Below are 14,340 nucleotides of genomic sequence, written 5' to 3' on the forward strand. Positions count from 1 at the left end.
CAGGTAGCTGTAAGGAACAGAGATCCACCAAAGTTTCCTGGGAAATTCAGAAAACCCTGGAAGGCGTGGGGCTCTCCCCTCAGCCCCTCCCCTTTATTTTCCTCTCTCTCTGAGTACCTCTGTATCTCTCTGTCCATATACTCTGTCCACTTCTCCCCACCAACCAACCTCCTTGTCCTCTGTTTTACAGAGGATAGGCTTTACCTCCTCATAACATTAGCTTTAGTGTGATTTTTAAAATCAGTTTGACATCAAAGCATCCCTCTCCCTTGAGCTCCATTGCTAACTTGCTCAGTCTCTCAGTTTCCCAGTTCCTGGTTCCCGTGAGAGCTATCTGAATGACCCATCTTTTCAAGACAGGCTGCAGAAGCCACAGGCTAGTCTCTAAACGGTGGCCTTGGGCAAGTTGTCCGTGGCTCATCAGCAGTGGCAATTAGTATAATAAGTGTCTGCTTCAGCTACAGGGACTGGATGGAGGTGGGACTTTCTCTTCAAGGGCATGTGGGTGGACAAGCTCCATAAACGAGGCCAGTGCAAGGCAGGTGAAGCTCAGTTAAAGTGAGTACATTGCCTGGAGACATAATTTAAAGGTCATCTCAGCGTTTGTGCCACTGACCTTACTCTACATTAAAAAGTGATCAATGTCTTTATGGTCCTTCAGAACAAAATCCTTGGGATGGACTCCAGGATAGATGTTTTTGATATTAACTTCAACAATGGCTGAGTTGTATTATGGAGATTTGGTTGGGTCAAATCTGTCACTTTAATTTCTGATAGCATAAGTAAATGAAAATAATGACCTCGTACACTGGGAAGATCCAGTCAAGCAGACTTGGGTCATTTGTCACTTGTACCATGTGTGACCAATCTTCAAACCAGCTTCCTTATCTGTAAAACATAGACAACCCAGTAGTATCTTCCTCATAGGAAGATGTGAGAATTGAATCCATACTAAAGTACTTTTGTAGCACCTGGCACCTGTTAAGCTCTCGATAAATGGTATTTGTGAGCAGCTATATCCCCTTTCCCAGGACATCTTTCAGGACTTGTATGGCCTGAATTTTACTGAGGTCGGGGGGAGGGGTATTAAAATAACATAGAGACTTGATAAATATGAGCTACATTCTAGTGATGGTATATTTATTCACTGGCCATCTTTTGAAACCCTCTGAGAACACCAAAAAGAACAACAACAGAAAGACAGAAAACCTCATTTTCAAAGAACCAACGAAACAGCCAAGTTATCAGCCAGGCTTCTTAGCTACAAACAACAAAAATCAATTCTTGCAGATATAAGTGGAAAAAAGATATACTGAAGAGATGTTCTAAAGCTTATCAACTCACTGGGAAAGCTGGAAAATCAGGGTCAGAAAATGACCAGGAACAAATGGAGGTGAGAAAGAGAGAGCCACACCAAGATCACAGCAGTGGAACTGCCTACACCTTAGGGGTCATTCTTGTGCTGTACATTCTATGGGTTTGGACAAATGTAAAATGACCCCATTATAGTATCATGCAGAGTATTTTCACTGTCCTAAGAATCCTCTGTGCTCTGCCCACTCATCCCTGGTTCTTTGCCTCCCTCATTCCCTCACTCCAGGCTCTGTGGCAGCCATCTTGGCACCATGAGGGGAGACATTACCAAGCAGCTGAGGATGGAGGGATGAGAGGCTGGAAGAGCCTGGTTCTTGGATGATGTTGTGGAGCCACTGAATCCACCCTTAGACAGCCTTCCTCCAGACTTCCCGTGATTTAGGTCACTTTTAAATGTATTGCTATAGTAGATATTTAAAGGCAGTGCACCCTAACTGATATATTCCCTTAAACAGTTGGGCTCAAAAGCCCTGACCTACATCAGAGCCCCTCCCCACCCCCTTTTGCCTATTCCCTTGGCATTAGGAGTTTAAAATGGCCAGGTGGCAGTCTCAGCTTTTAATGCAGTGGGACTACTGCTTTTTCCCCCTGGATGGTTCCTCCTGTAGATTATAAATCCTCTATGTCAGCAGGACCCTGAGTTATGGTGAACAAAAGCAGTTTCCCAAGTGGGAGTGAGGCATACCACCCACTTCTACCTTCTTGATTCCCAAATAGGTAGATTCTTTCTTTTTTTAATTTAAAAAAAATTAAAAATTGAAGTATAATTGATTTACAATGTTTCAGGTGTACAGCAAAGTGATTCAGTTATATATATATATATATATATATATATATATCTCTTCTTTTTCAGATTCTTTTCCAATATAGGTTATCACAAGCTACTGAATATAGTTCCCTGAGGTAGATTCTTGCTATGGCAGAAATGGCACCATATGTTGGCCACTGGTTCAGAAAATAAACTTCACTTCCTAGAACCGTGCTGCCACCTCACCTGCTTTTGTTTCTAGTGAGGCTCCATGCTGAGCCTTTGATGGACTGTTCTACTCTGTCGTAGGCAGTGCACATCGGTGGTTACAGGTATAGCCTCTGCAGCTGGACTGTCTGGATTCAAATCTCAGTCCCCCCTTCCTAACCGAGTGACCAGAGGCAGTTTATTTACCATTCTTGCTTCAGTGTCCTCTTGTTAGAAATTGGTATAATAATGATAATTATATCAGAGGGCTATTATAAGGGTTAAATGAGCTGGCATATGTGAGGTTCTTAGAATAGTGCCTGGCATGTAAATGTCAGTTGTCATTACTATTCTATAAAGCCAGCTGCTTCTGTGTGATAAGGAGTAAGTCCTGTGAATCCCATTGCTTTCCTTTGTCCAGAGCACAGTGAGTTCCTTGGTCAGAACCAACGCCATGTGGGATGCCATAGCAGTGTATTGGGCACCATTCCTTCTTCAGAAAACAAGGAGGGTAGAAGCATGGTGGGCAGGGATCTACTCCAGGGAGGACAAATTTCTGCCTTCCCACTTGAAGGCAAGAGACCAGTGTTACCAGGGTTTGGCTGGGTCCCTGGGGACTGTGGTACCACCTTAGAATCCTGGGTTAGTTGACACTGAGAGCAAGTCAGGCACTCAGAAATGGCAAAAGCCAACAGCAGGACAGATGGGAAGTCCATAATGTTAAGCCTAGCAAAAGTTCTAACTCTACCATTACAGCCAGTGATTGCTGTTCACGAGCCTGTTGAGCAAGCCCTGGGAGGAGGGTGACAACTCACAGAGCAGGTAATCTCCTTTGCCTGATTAAAATCTTTCTCTTTGGAGGGGACTTTTGGGTAAATATTTACCTGAGACACTGATAGTCTCACATTTCTGGACCATTCTCAGGGATCCACCACCTACTTCTCCAAACCTTGCCATCAATTCTCCAATCTTGTGCCTTCCTGGTCCCTACCCATCCAACCAAATTATTGGCTACTGCTTATGAAGCAGAATAGATTCTGACCTCAGGCCATCTCTCCTGAGAAAAGTACACTGGTGATCCTCTTAAAGTTCTGCCTTCTGGAGGCATTTTCTTTCCTGACTGTCCTTCAGGGCCACCCTGAACAGGGCTGTTATGCTGCGCCATCCACTTCCACTGGTATCACTGAATCATGCAGAGCCATCTCTGTATCCAAGATCATAGGAATGGATTGAAGAATCAGCCATGGAGAAGGGTCTGCTCATATGACTTTTATATCTTTAGGGCCTGTTCAGCCTGCCCTATATATTACACCACTTCTCCCTGATGATACGGAGCTGCTGGGCATTCCCAGCACTATGGCTAGGGGAGGGGCAGCTCTCAGCCTGCTCAACCTCAATGGCAGGCCCAGTTGTTTGCCAAAACCATGTAAATAAGGTGCATCCATTTAATAAAAAGAGAATAATCCCTTGAATTGTGTAGCGCAGGTGTTGGCAAACTTTTCCTGTAAAGGGCTAGATAGTAAATATTTTGGGCTTTGTGGGTCATACTCAAATTTGACATGGTAAGTGTTACAGTAGCCATAGATAATGCATAAACAAACTATCATTTACACTCATTCATATGGACACTGAAATGTGAATCTCATATAATTTTCATGTCATGAAACCTTCTTCTCAACCATTTAAAAATGTTAAAACCATTCTTAGCTTGTGGGCAGTACAAAACAAGCAGAGGGGTAGATTTGGCCTGTGGACCAAAGTTTCCCCACCACTGGTATATAATATTATATTTTACAAAAGGATTTTGTATGTTCAAATTTGCCTCATTTGTTTCTGAGATCAACTCACTGAAGCAGGTAGGGAAGAAGCTATTAGCCCCATTTTACACAGAAGGGGAAGGTCTCAGAAGGGGTAAGCAAGGTACTAAGGATCACAGTTAATAAGAAATAGAAATTAGATCTAACCCTAGTCTCCAGAATTCAGCTACTTTTTTATTATACCTTTCTCCCAAGGAGACACTCACCTTTATGTCAAATTGTATAAAGATCTATCAGCTCTTGGCTATGTATACCCAAGGAAGGGACTGCTCTCACAGGTGAAGCAAGAGCTCTCGTAACTGGGATTTGCTAGTACTTTCTCTATCTGATGTTCAGGAATGGTTTGTATTCACTGTGAGGAGGACTGTGAGACAGAGAAATATGTCTGCTGACAGTCCGCTGCCCCAGAAAGTCAACCTCAGGAAGCAGGCCCTGAGGGATTTGAACCTCCTCTGAAAGCTCTTATTATGGCAGTCCCATAGTGTATCCTGCACACCCCATCTAGAGGCCACATGGCCTGTGTTTGCTTTTCTATCTATTATGTGTCCCAAAGGCCCGATACAAGGAAGAAAGAAAGAGGGAAAAGAAGAGAAAGTGACTGCAAATTGTGAGTTTATGCCTTACCCATAGTGTAGAAACCAGAATTTCTTCTTTGGTATCAGCCTATGTGTTGGTGTCGTGCCACTGCATTGACTGTAGGGCCCTGGTCATAGCCCTAAGATTTGAATACCAGTTTCTCCTTGGACATGGACCTCTGAGTCATAGAAAATAGTATGATTTTCATTCAATTGGGAAGTTATTTCACATTCAAAGTTAACTACTTATTAAAAAACAAAACATTAAAATGACCAAGGTATACACATAAATGTATATATAATGTATAACATATATACTATTGTATAATTATACATGTTCCCAAGTAGGACAAGGTTTAAAGATATATAAGGGCTTGGGTATAGGTATTGTCTTAGTCTGTTCAGGTTGCCATAACAAAATACCACAGACATTTATTTCTAACAGATCTGGAGGCTGAGAAGTCCCAAATCAAGGTGCCAGCCTTTTTGGTTCCTGGGAAGGACTCTTTTTCTGGCTTGCAGATGGCCCCCTTCTATCTGTGTCCTCACATGACCTCTTCTTTGTGCTGCTGGGGAGAGAGAGACAGCCCAGCTCTCCAGTGTCTCTTCTTATAAGGGCACTAATCCCATCGGACCAGGGCTCCACACCTATGATGTCACCTAACACTAATTACCTCCCAAAGGCCACATCTCTCAATACCAACACGTTGAGGGGTAGGACTTCAACATATGAATGGTGGGGGGGGCATAAACATTCAATCCATCACAGGTACTCTTTTCAATAATATTTATAAAGTTTCCTCTAGTTATTTTAATAATTTTTGAGCACCTACGATGTGCCAGGTCTGTGCTCTTTCAGGGATCAGAAGCCTCGGGACTCACAGAGCTCCCTGCAACCCAGAATAAACATCCCCTGACTACCTTTCTCCCTGGCTCTCATTATCACCTATTCTTTTTCATGCATAGTTATTGAATAAATTTCCCAAGGAGTTTTAAATACTTTTTTTCTTATATCCCCACCTTTCTTTTAATGTGGCTCAGCCAACAGAAAATGACAACTGCTATGTGCACCCCATGCTTCCCAGCGTGACTTCTCAGCAGCTCTGTGTTTGCAATTAGTTTTTTCCTCCTCAAAGGAAAGGGCTTTCTGCCCACAGGTACTATACTTGGCTGTTAGGTGTTTAATAATTAATTGCTTGGATTTACAATTTTTCTCTTTATTAATTCTAGCCAGCATCTAGGTCACTTGTAAGATTGATTCAGATTTTTAAATGGCCATACTTTCTCCCCCAAAAAACATACATTTTAAACACATATCTACATAACATTAAAAATGATGTTTAAAACAGAAATATAAAGTGGTTTCCCATAATCACCATCACCTTGATAGAAACAGGGTCAGAAACTCTATAGCTCTGGGAGGATAATAAAAAGGGTTGTTAAGGTCCTCACACACCCATTTGAGAAGAAGGAACATGTGTTCACAGCACAGCTCTTCTTGCACACACAGACCACTTGATCCATTCCCTCTGTGCTCACAAGCCTCTGTTAGTTGTTCCCAGTCCTGGTCAGGGCACACTGATGGGCAGAATCAGTTGTGGGAAGCGCCATATGTACTTGTTACTTACGTGACTTTTAATTATGCAAACAATTTACTTCTTCCATAAATTAAGGCAGAGTCAACCCCATCGCTACAGGAAACAGGAGACCGTAACGCGTGACATGTAGGACCACTCTGGTTCCATAGTGCCTAAGCTCACAGCCCAGCTCCACCAGTGATTAACTGAACAACTTTGGTCAAGATACTTAAAACCAATAAGCTTCCATTTCTTCATCTATAAAATGGAGGTTATAATAGGATTTAGGTTGTAAATTATAAGAATGAATTCAGAATATGAATAAAAGAACAGAGTATTTGGCATTTAGGGTAAGTACTCAATAATGGTTAGCTAAAATAACAGTATTTTCAAAACTACTACTACTACTACTAATTATTATTATTATCATCATCATCACTGTTATTATTGGGAGGCCATCTACTGTAGTGGTTAAGAAAGAGGATTTCGGTTCAAATAAATCTAGTCAAGATCTAGCTCTGCCCCTTACTAGTTCTGTGATCTTAGGCAACTTGCTGTACTTCTCTCAACCTCGGTTTCATCATATCCAAAAAGTACATAGAGCATTGTAGATGTTAAATGGGCACTAAGTCATGTGCATAAGAAAATACAAAGTATACAATAAATAGTAATTGTTCAATAAATGTTAGCAATGGTGGTGATAGTGCTTTCTTAAATGTGAAAGGGAGGGAAGAATTATATTTAGGAGTGTTAGATCTATGATTCATTGGGTCAAGAAAATATATTATTATTGATAAAAGGGTGGTTCTCCTAGCTGATTTGAGTAATAACAAGTACATGAAAACACAAGGTCAACTCTTCTCACACAATTCCAAACCACTAGAGAAGCCTGGAACCCTGAGGCAAACTGAGACTGTATATACATAGATCAAAATTGGGAGTTAATTGTTTAGTGATATAAAGAACACACACTTTTGAAGCAAGGAAGAAAGAAAACTTAGAAATGATGTAGCCCAACTCTTTCAGTGTTTAAATGAGAAAACTGAGGCTCAGGGAGATTAAATGATTTGGTCAAGGTCAGGATCAGGCGCTGAATCTTAATGCATAGTCAATAAGCCTTTGTTAAAAGAATGAATAAGAGAAAGATGTATTTTGCATCTCTATATTTCTATGTTTGTGTATTGGTGTAACTCTAAGTTTTTGATTAAAGATTGTGTTTACAGGTCAACTGAAAACTAAGGGAAAGAGAAGAGGGAGAGACAGTCAGTTATCAGAATCTTTCAGAACACCTGGATGTTTCACCTGTGACTTTGTATATACAAATTATGAGAAGGAAAATTAATTCTTTCAAAGTACTCATTAAGTGCCAGTCACTTTTACATAAAATGTCTCACAGAAACTCCATAATAATCCAGGAAGGAAATCTACCCATCAGGGTTCAGTGCAAAACACAGAAACTATGCTGGCTATTTTTAAAAGGAAAGGAATTTGGTGCCTACAAAAGTACTGAAAGGGCTAGATAGGCAAGCATTAGATAAGATCTTCAGGAAAAATGGCTCCCAAACATCACCTTCAAAGGACCCTGCCAAGGGAACTGCTCCCTCGCTACAGGTTACCTGCTAAGAGTCCAGAAGATTCCACACCTACTGCAGACTCTGAGATTGTACCATCAAAGCCATGCATCCAGGACATGACTCCAACCAGGACTATTGTCCCTGGAGCTATGCTATAGCTGCTATTATCCACACCAGCAAAAGTTGATATCCTTTGATGCCCTTCCAGCTACTGCCTATTTTCCCATTTGATTTAGTTTCAAAGTCAGTTCTCACAGTGTTCATCTGATTGGTTGAAGGTAAGTCATCATGAACCTTAGCTGCAAGGGAGTCTAATAAATAGTTTTTATCTTTTTAAGCTTCTGCAGAATAGGAAGTCAGATTAGAAGGAGGTTGCAACAAATATAATGCAAATTCATATGATACCTTTAGGTTTCCTACTTCCAGGAAGAATGTCAGAAAGGAAATTCTGTAAAGGAGGCATAATACACTGGATGCATTAAAACACTACTACTACCATAATAGGAGGTCCAAGTAGCCAACTTGAGGGTGAAAGACATATATAGAGAGAATTCCAGATCCTCAGCTGTCCCAGCTGAGTCCAACTCCTGAAGACCCCCAACTTAATGCAGGACCATGAGCAAGCCCAGGTGAAAGAGCAGAAGAATTGTCTAGCCAACTCACAGAATCATGAGAAATGATTATTGTTTTTGTTTCTAAGTTTGGGGGCTATTTGTTATGCAGCAATAGATAATTGAAACACACAATGTATTTATTGTTGTATCCATCTATTATTGGTTTATCCATTTATTTGGCAGTTATTTAATCAGCATGTACTATTATCACAGGCACTGTGATATGTAGGGGGGAATATAATAATGAAGACAGAGGCCTTGCTATGGAGAATCATCCAGTAAAGAGTATAAATAAATAAAGATATGATTACCGTACTAAAAGATGTGGTCTTTTAGAAGGGTAAACACTGAGTGCTATGGAAAAACCTAGCAGTGGCACCTAACTCAATTTGGGGACTGGGTGTCATAAGAAAATGCCTGAAGAAAACACTCATTGCATATTTATTTTTAGTTCTTGCAGATGAGAGAAAAGTTCAGCAATTTGGCCAATGTCACTTGATTATTGGGACTAATATAACTTCTCATGAATCTCATTTGAGGGCACTGTACTCAAAGGTTGTTTATTTTCATAGGTATTTTTGTTTGTCTAGTTGGTTTTGTTTTGCCTACAGTGGAAATACATTTTCACCAATGAGAGCAAGGGTCTTGTGTCCAAATAACTAGGCTTTCTGAAAGCATAATTTTCTAAAACAGATTAGCCTACTTTCACACCCAATCATTCTTTATTAAAAGGTAAAAAGTAGAATAAATTATTAGAGTAGTTAAGTAAATATCAGAAAACACTGTACTGGAGAGATACATTTACAGAGCAAGACTTCAGGAAAACAAATACTGAGATACGGTTTGATGCCTTTCTTACATTTTCAACTATTACCAGTCATGAATAATCCAACCATTTTCTTCCCATCAAAACCTGAAGGAGCACACAAATCCTAGGACAAAAGTGATCTTTGGGCCAATGAAATGGCTTCTTAGAGATGGTTCTATGACCTCTCAAGGAGTCCTAAGTGTCACAGATGGAAAAACTAGTACATTAGGAAAATACAGACATAATCACTAACCCTTATTTTCATTAAAATACATGCTTGTACACAGAAACAAGACTAGCAGTCTAGAAGTCCTCAAACAGGCAGTGCAGTTTTAATTAGTTGAGTACGGAGACTAATTAATATGCAAATGAGGAGCTTACCAATATTAATCATTTGTTTTACTAGGCGGCTTTTACTAAAGAGTTTCTAACGAGTTTGCAAATTAAGTTTCTTTGACATTAAAAATCAGCTAAATGCCTGTCTGAGAATAATCTCTTCTAACTCCAGGGCAGGAGGGGGGGATTTTTTTTTTTTTTTTTTTGGATGAAAAACAGCCATGTTTAAAACCAAATCCCATGTTGGCAAGCACCGAGAAAGAGTTCTGTATCAACCCTTCCAGGCTCTAATTGAAACCATTTCAGCAAGAGAGATACTAGAAAAACAGTTGGAACAAGAGACTAATATAAATCACGGGTATTTAAAGATACATGACCTAGAAAGCTACATCACAGAACGTGTTTAGTAGGTGACCGGCATTGTTAAAACCCGAAAGAGGTTATTGCATTTTTTAAAGTCCCTTCTATGGCCTTTAGCATTCACCTATGGCTCTCTTTTCTTGCAAATATTGAAGATGGGGTTGGACCTTGATTTATCAGGGATGAGTGGAAGTATGGGGATGGATTTCAAGGTTCTCCTGTGGTCACTTTAATTTTTGGATTTGTTTTCATTCAGTTTGTTAAAAAGTGTATGGGCTTGGGCTCAGTCGTGTAAATCATTTTCATTGTCAGCTAACTCCATTATTCTGCCATTCAGCCATCAACACAAAACAATACAAAACAAACTCATACATTACTTTAGGTTCCCTACTTCCAGGAAGAATGTCAGAAAGGTAATTCTGTAAAGGAGAGAATAGGCTGGATGCACATCACCGAATCAATCACCAATTCCATGAATTGAAACACACAGTTGCCCTTCAAAAAAGTTTTCTCTCCCATTATAACCCTCTGGAAATTCAAAGGAAGCTTTGAAGGGATACATTTTCAATTAGCTCACAATCTGTTTCTTCTCAAAATTTGAACCTCTTCCCCCTGTCCTCCAACTTCCTATAGCTATCAGCTAAAAATTACCAGGCTAGACAAATTTGTCACCCATAATCTCCTTATTCATTCATTAGTTTGTTCAATTAATATTTGCTGATGGAGTTGAACCAAGGTGCTGAGCACCTCCTACTGTATCAGGTACTTGTGGGATGCAAACGTGTTATTAGCAGTTTTAAAGAACTTACAGTCTACTAAGGATATAAAACATGTTCCCAATAAGCCCACATTGAAGTATGTATAAAAGTAATGAGAATTGTCTACCTCACGTGCTTTTTGCAAATGACTGAACCATCTTACGAAAACATCCCGCCTCAATCTCTTTCTTGATGTAGTAGAGATAGTCCTAGTGAGATACATCGGAGAAAAGGATATGATTGGTGATGTATTACTTTTAAGTTTTTACAAGTTTAAGTGGCTAATGCAGCAAGCACTGGAAATTGTTCCCACCTTTTCCATCTTAGAGGAAGAACTTCAGTCTGTGGATAGGTTTAATGATGAGGAGCCAATGAATGGCATTCACTTAAAGATGTCCAGTCCAGGAATACCGGCCCATACTGTTCAGTCTCTGTCATAATCCCGGCTTGTCTGAAGCCTTCTTTCTTTTGGCCAATGCCCATGCTAAATGTCATGGCTGGTGGAAAACCCTGCTAGGTTCAGATTCATTTAAATTCATGGCACAAAGAAAGAAAGTCCTTAATCAAAGGCACAAGATAGATTTTGCAAAGAAGTAACGGCCAGAAAACTAATCCAAAACGCTCTTTGGTTTGGGCTTCTGTGCAAGCACGACTTGGTGGCAGGTCAGGACTCAAGGTTCTGAGAGTTGTAGGAGTGGAAAATGGAAATGGCTCATCTGCACCTGCCCTTTCTCCAGAGATTTGACTCATCCTCTCCCATGACACTCAGGGCCAGTTCTCACTCTGAGAAAGAAAGCTGCAGGCCACCTCCTCCTTGATGCCCAGGCCCCAGCAGCTTGGTCCCACAAGTCACTCTCAGTGAAACTATATGGTTCTACAAATAGATGATTGGATATAGGGTGTATTTCTGCAGCCTGTGTGGATTTCAATCTTTTGCTCTAGAACAACTTTGTCCAACAGAACTTTCTATGGTGACAAAAATGTTCTATAAATCTGCACTGTCCAATACAGTAGCCACTAACTACATGTGGCTATTGAGCACTTGGAATATGGAACTTAATTTTTAATTTTAATTAATTTTAATTTAAATAGCCACATTTGGCTAGTAGCTACCCATAATGTACAGTACAGCCCTGTAAAACGACTTCAACCATTTGGATTTCCATGAATGGGAAAGAATGAATGATCAGAATGATCACTCTACAATAATGACACAATTTTGGCTCAGGAGCATGAATTAATTCTCTTAATTTTGACATAAATAGAATGAATAAAAGCCTGAAACTCCCCCTCCCCTCCAGGATTTAGGTGGCATCTCAGGGTGTGTCTCCTCACTATCCAAATGACAAGATGAAAAGAAAATAATTTGTAAAAACTAGATATTTTACCAGATGATTACCTGGGTGTTTTGAATATCAGTAGATAATTATAGTGTCAAACTCCTTCATATCCTCAGTCAACATTTTTAGGCAAGTGAAAGTGATGAATTCTGATACAAAAAACTCCAAGGAAAAAATATTCAGCCCTTCTGCTATTGATAAAAAACTAAGGCTGTAACCTCAATTGAATACATGACTGACCAACTGCTCACCTTGATTTTTTTCCCATTTATTATAAATCTTTGCATCCTACTCCTAGCCTTAGACAACTAAGATTACAATTGGCTAGTCTTTTATCTTAGGAGCAACATAAAGGTATAATAGGACCCTCCAATCAAGACAAAAATTACAAAAATACAAGTAAAGTAAGTACAAATAATAATATTAATAACTTCTAGATAATTAATTCAAAGTGCTGTTTGATCAGACTCCTGAACAACTTGATGGCATGTCTACATGGAGCTAAATTTGCTTGAAGATTATGGCCTCAAGTATGATAAATGATGTGTTCTAATGAGAAAGACAATCATCTTTTGAGTGTTTGGTAATATAGATATGAAACTAAGAACCACTAATACAAAGCAACATATAATCCAAAATATTTTATTTTAGGAGTTTTGTGATATCCCTAAATTTAATGTACAGGTCATATACAAAAGGAAATGCCCCTAATATCTTCAGCAGAATTAGAAGGAACAAGAGACTCAGTGGGTCTGATTCTGATGACTGGAAGGTGAGATCTCCTAAGATGCTGTCTGTACTTCTGAGACTGCTTCCTCTGACTGACCCATGTTGATCAGCCTGGACTCATACAACAGACTAGAATATTGTCACTTTTAAATCTGCCACCATCCATGAATAAGGTCAATTTAGGCTAGACTGAAAAGTACAGTTGTTCAGCCAAATTCTAGGCATGGGCTTAAGAGCACCTGCTCCTCTGGTTGCATTAGTATGGCTCCTGGCAAATCGACTCCCTTGTTTATATGGCCTGCTTTACTTCACAGGATTCTTGTGAGAATCAAATGCGATCCTAAGACAGTTAGACTCCTGCGGTAGAAAGAGCAGTCAGATGATCAAAAATACCTGAATTCTAATGCCAGGACTTGACTTAATTTCTTTGGGTTTTTGTTTTCTTATCTGCAGGATGAAGGTAGGAATACCTGCTGTATGTATCTTCCGGAGTTGCTGCATGTGCTACTTGAGACTCTATGTAAACACACTTTTTAGTTCTGCTTCCTTTGTAGAGATTTCTGATCTTCTAGATGAGATTCATTTACTTTTATCTAGTCCCTGAGTCACCAGTTGCATACATACACAGAATGACCGGCTGGGATTAGTGGTGTGGTCTGTGAGGGTGAAATTGAGTGAGAAGAACCATAAAAGGCCCCAAATCTGTGGCCCTGACTTCATTAACCAGGCACAGTATTCATCAATGTGATCCATCTTCAACCAAATGCAGCTTTCTGCCCTTTTGCCAGCTTAGCCCTGCTATCAGCAGCTGGGGGCCCTGCCAAAGGGCAGGGGGAGGGAGCCTCAGGTTGCCCACACTGCAGATGATCTCAGGAATATTCCAGAAGGACTGTAAAACAAACCCCCAGTCTTGTCATTTTACTTCAAAAAGCAAAAAAAAATCTCCCAGATAATAAGCATTCTGCTCTAATAAGAACTGTAGGATTGATTAGGTTCAAACTGTTAGCAGACATCCTTATGGTTAATGAAGCAGCATTGAAAATGCCTCTTGATTCTTTGGGAACTTAAATCATACAAAGGCAGCAAGGAGCAAGAAGAGAACTGGAGGTGGGGTAGATTAAACTGTCTGCTAGTTAACAGTACTCAAGATAATGAACAAAAAATGTTTGTTCTTTGAAAAGCTAATATTTATTGACAGTCATCTCTGCAGTGGGAGAGCAATAAACTTTGATGATTATTGTTAAAACATTCTTTGGGGTCACATGTTTTCCTGTGGATCTTGAGTGGGGGATGGAAGCCACTGCCTTTTTAATTCCTTTGTTAATGTCTTTATGAATGCAATTAACACTTCATTCACGCTTCTTTGTTTCTGGATCCCATTAGGATGTGGTTTATGCCAGTTTCTCTCTCCCAGGAGACAGCCCACATCACACAACATTTCACTCAGCTGTGTGGCTGAGCACTGACAAACTCAATTTACCAAAGGCAGGAGTGAGTTGACACCATGCTGTGGCAGTCATCCT

The 14,340-nt window shown here is 40.0% G+C and overlaps 1 long non-coding RNA gene across 4 annotated transcripts in view; it reads left to right on the forward strand.

Annotated features, from left to right (window-relative positions):
* LOC114486196 (uncharacterized) overlaps positions 1-14,024 on the forward strand; it is a 37,372-nt gene extending 23,348 nt beyond the window's left edge. For all 4 annotated transcript variants that reach the window (XR_008617152.1, XR_008617150.1, XR_003679532.2 and 1 more), the window contains one exon: positions 13,271-14,024. This is a non-coding gene — a long non-coding RNA (uncharacterized lncRNA). The remainder of the gene's footprint in view (positions 1-13,270) is intronic.
* Positions 14,025-14,340: the final 316 nt, after the last annotated feature.

The sequence above is a fragment of the Physeter macrocephalus genome, chromosome 4, assembly GCF_002837175.3.
Source record: "Physeter macrocephalus isolate SW-GA chromosome 4, ASM283717v5, whole genome shotgun sequence".
Taxonomy (NCBI): Eukaryota; Metazoa; Chordata; class Mammalia; order Artiodactyla; family Physeteridae; genus Physeter; species Physeter macrocephalus.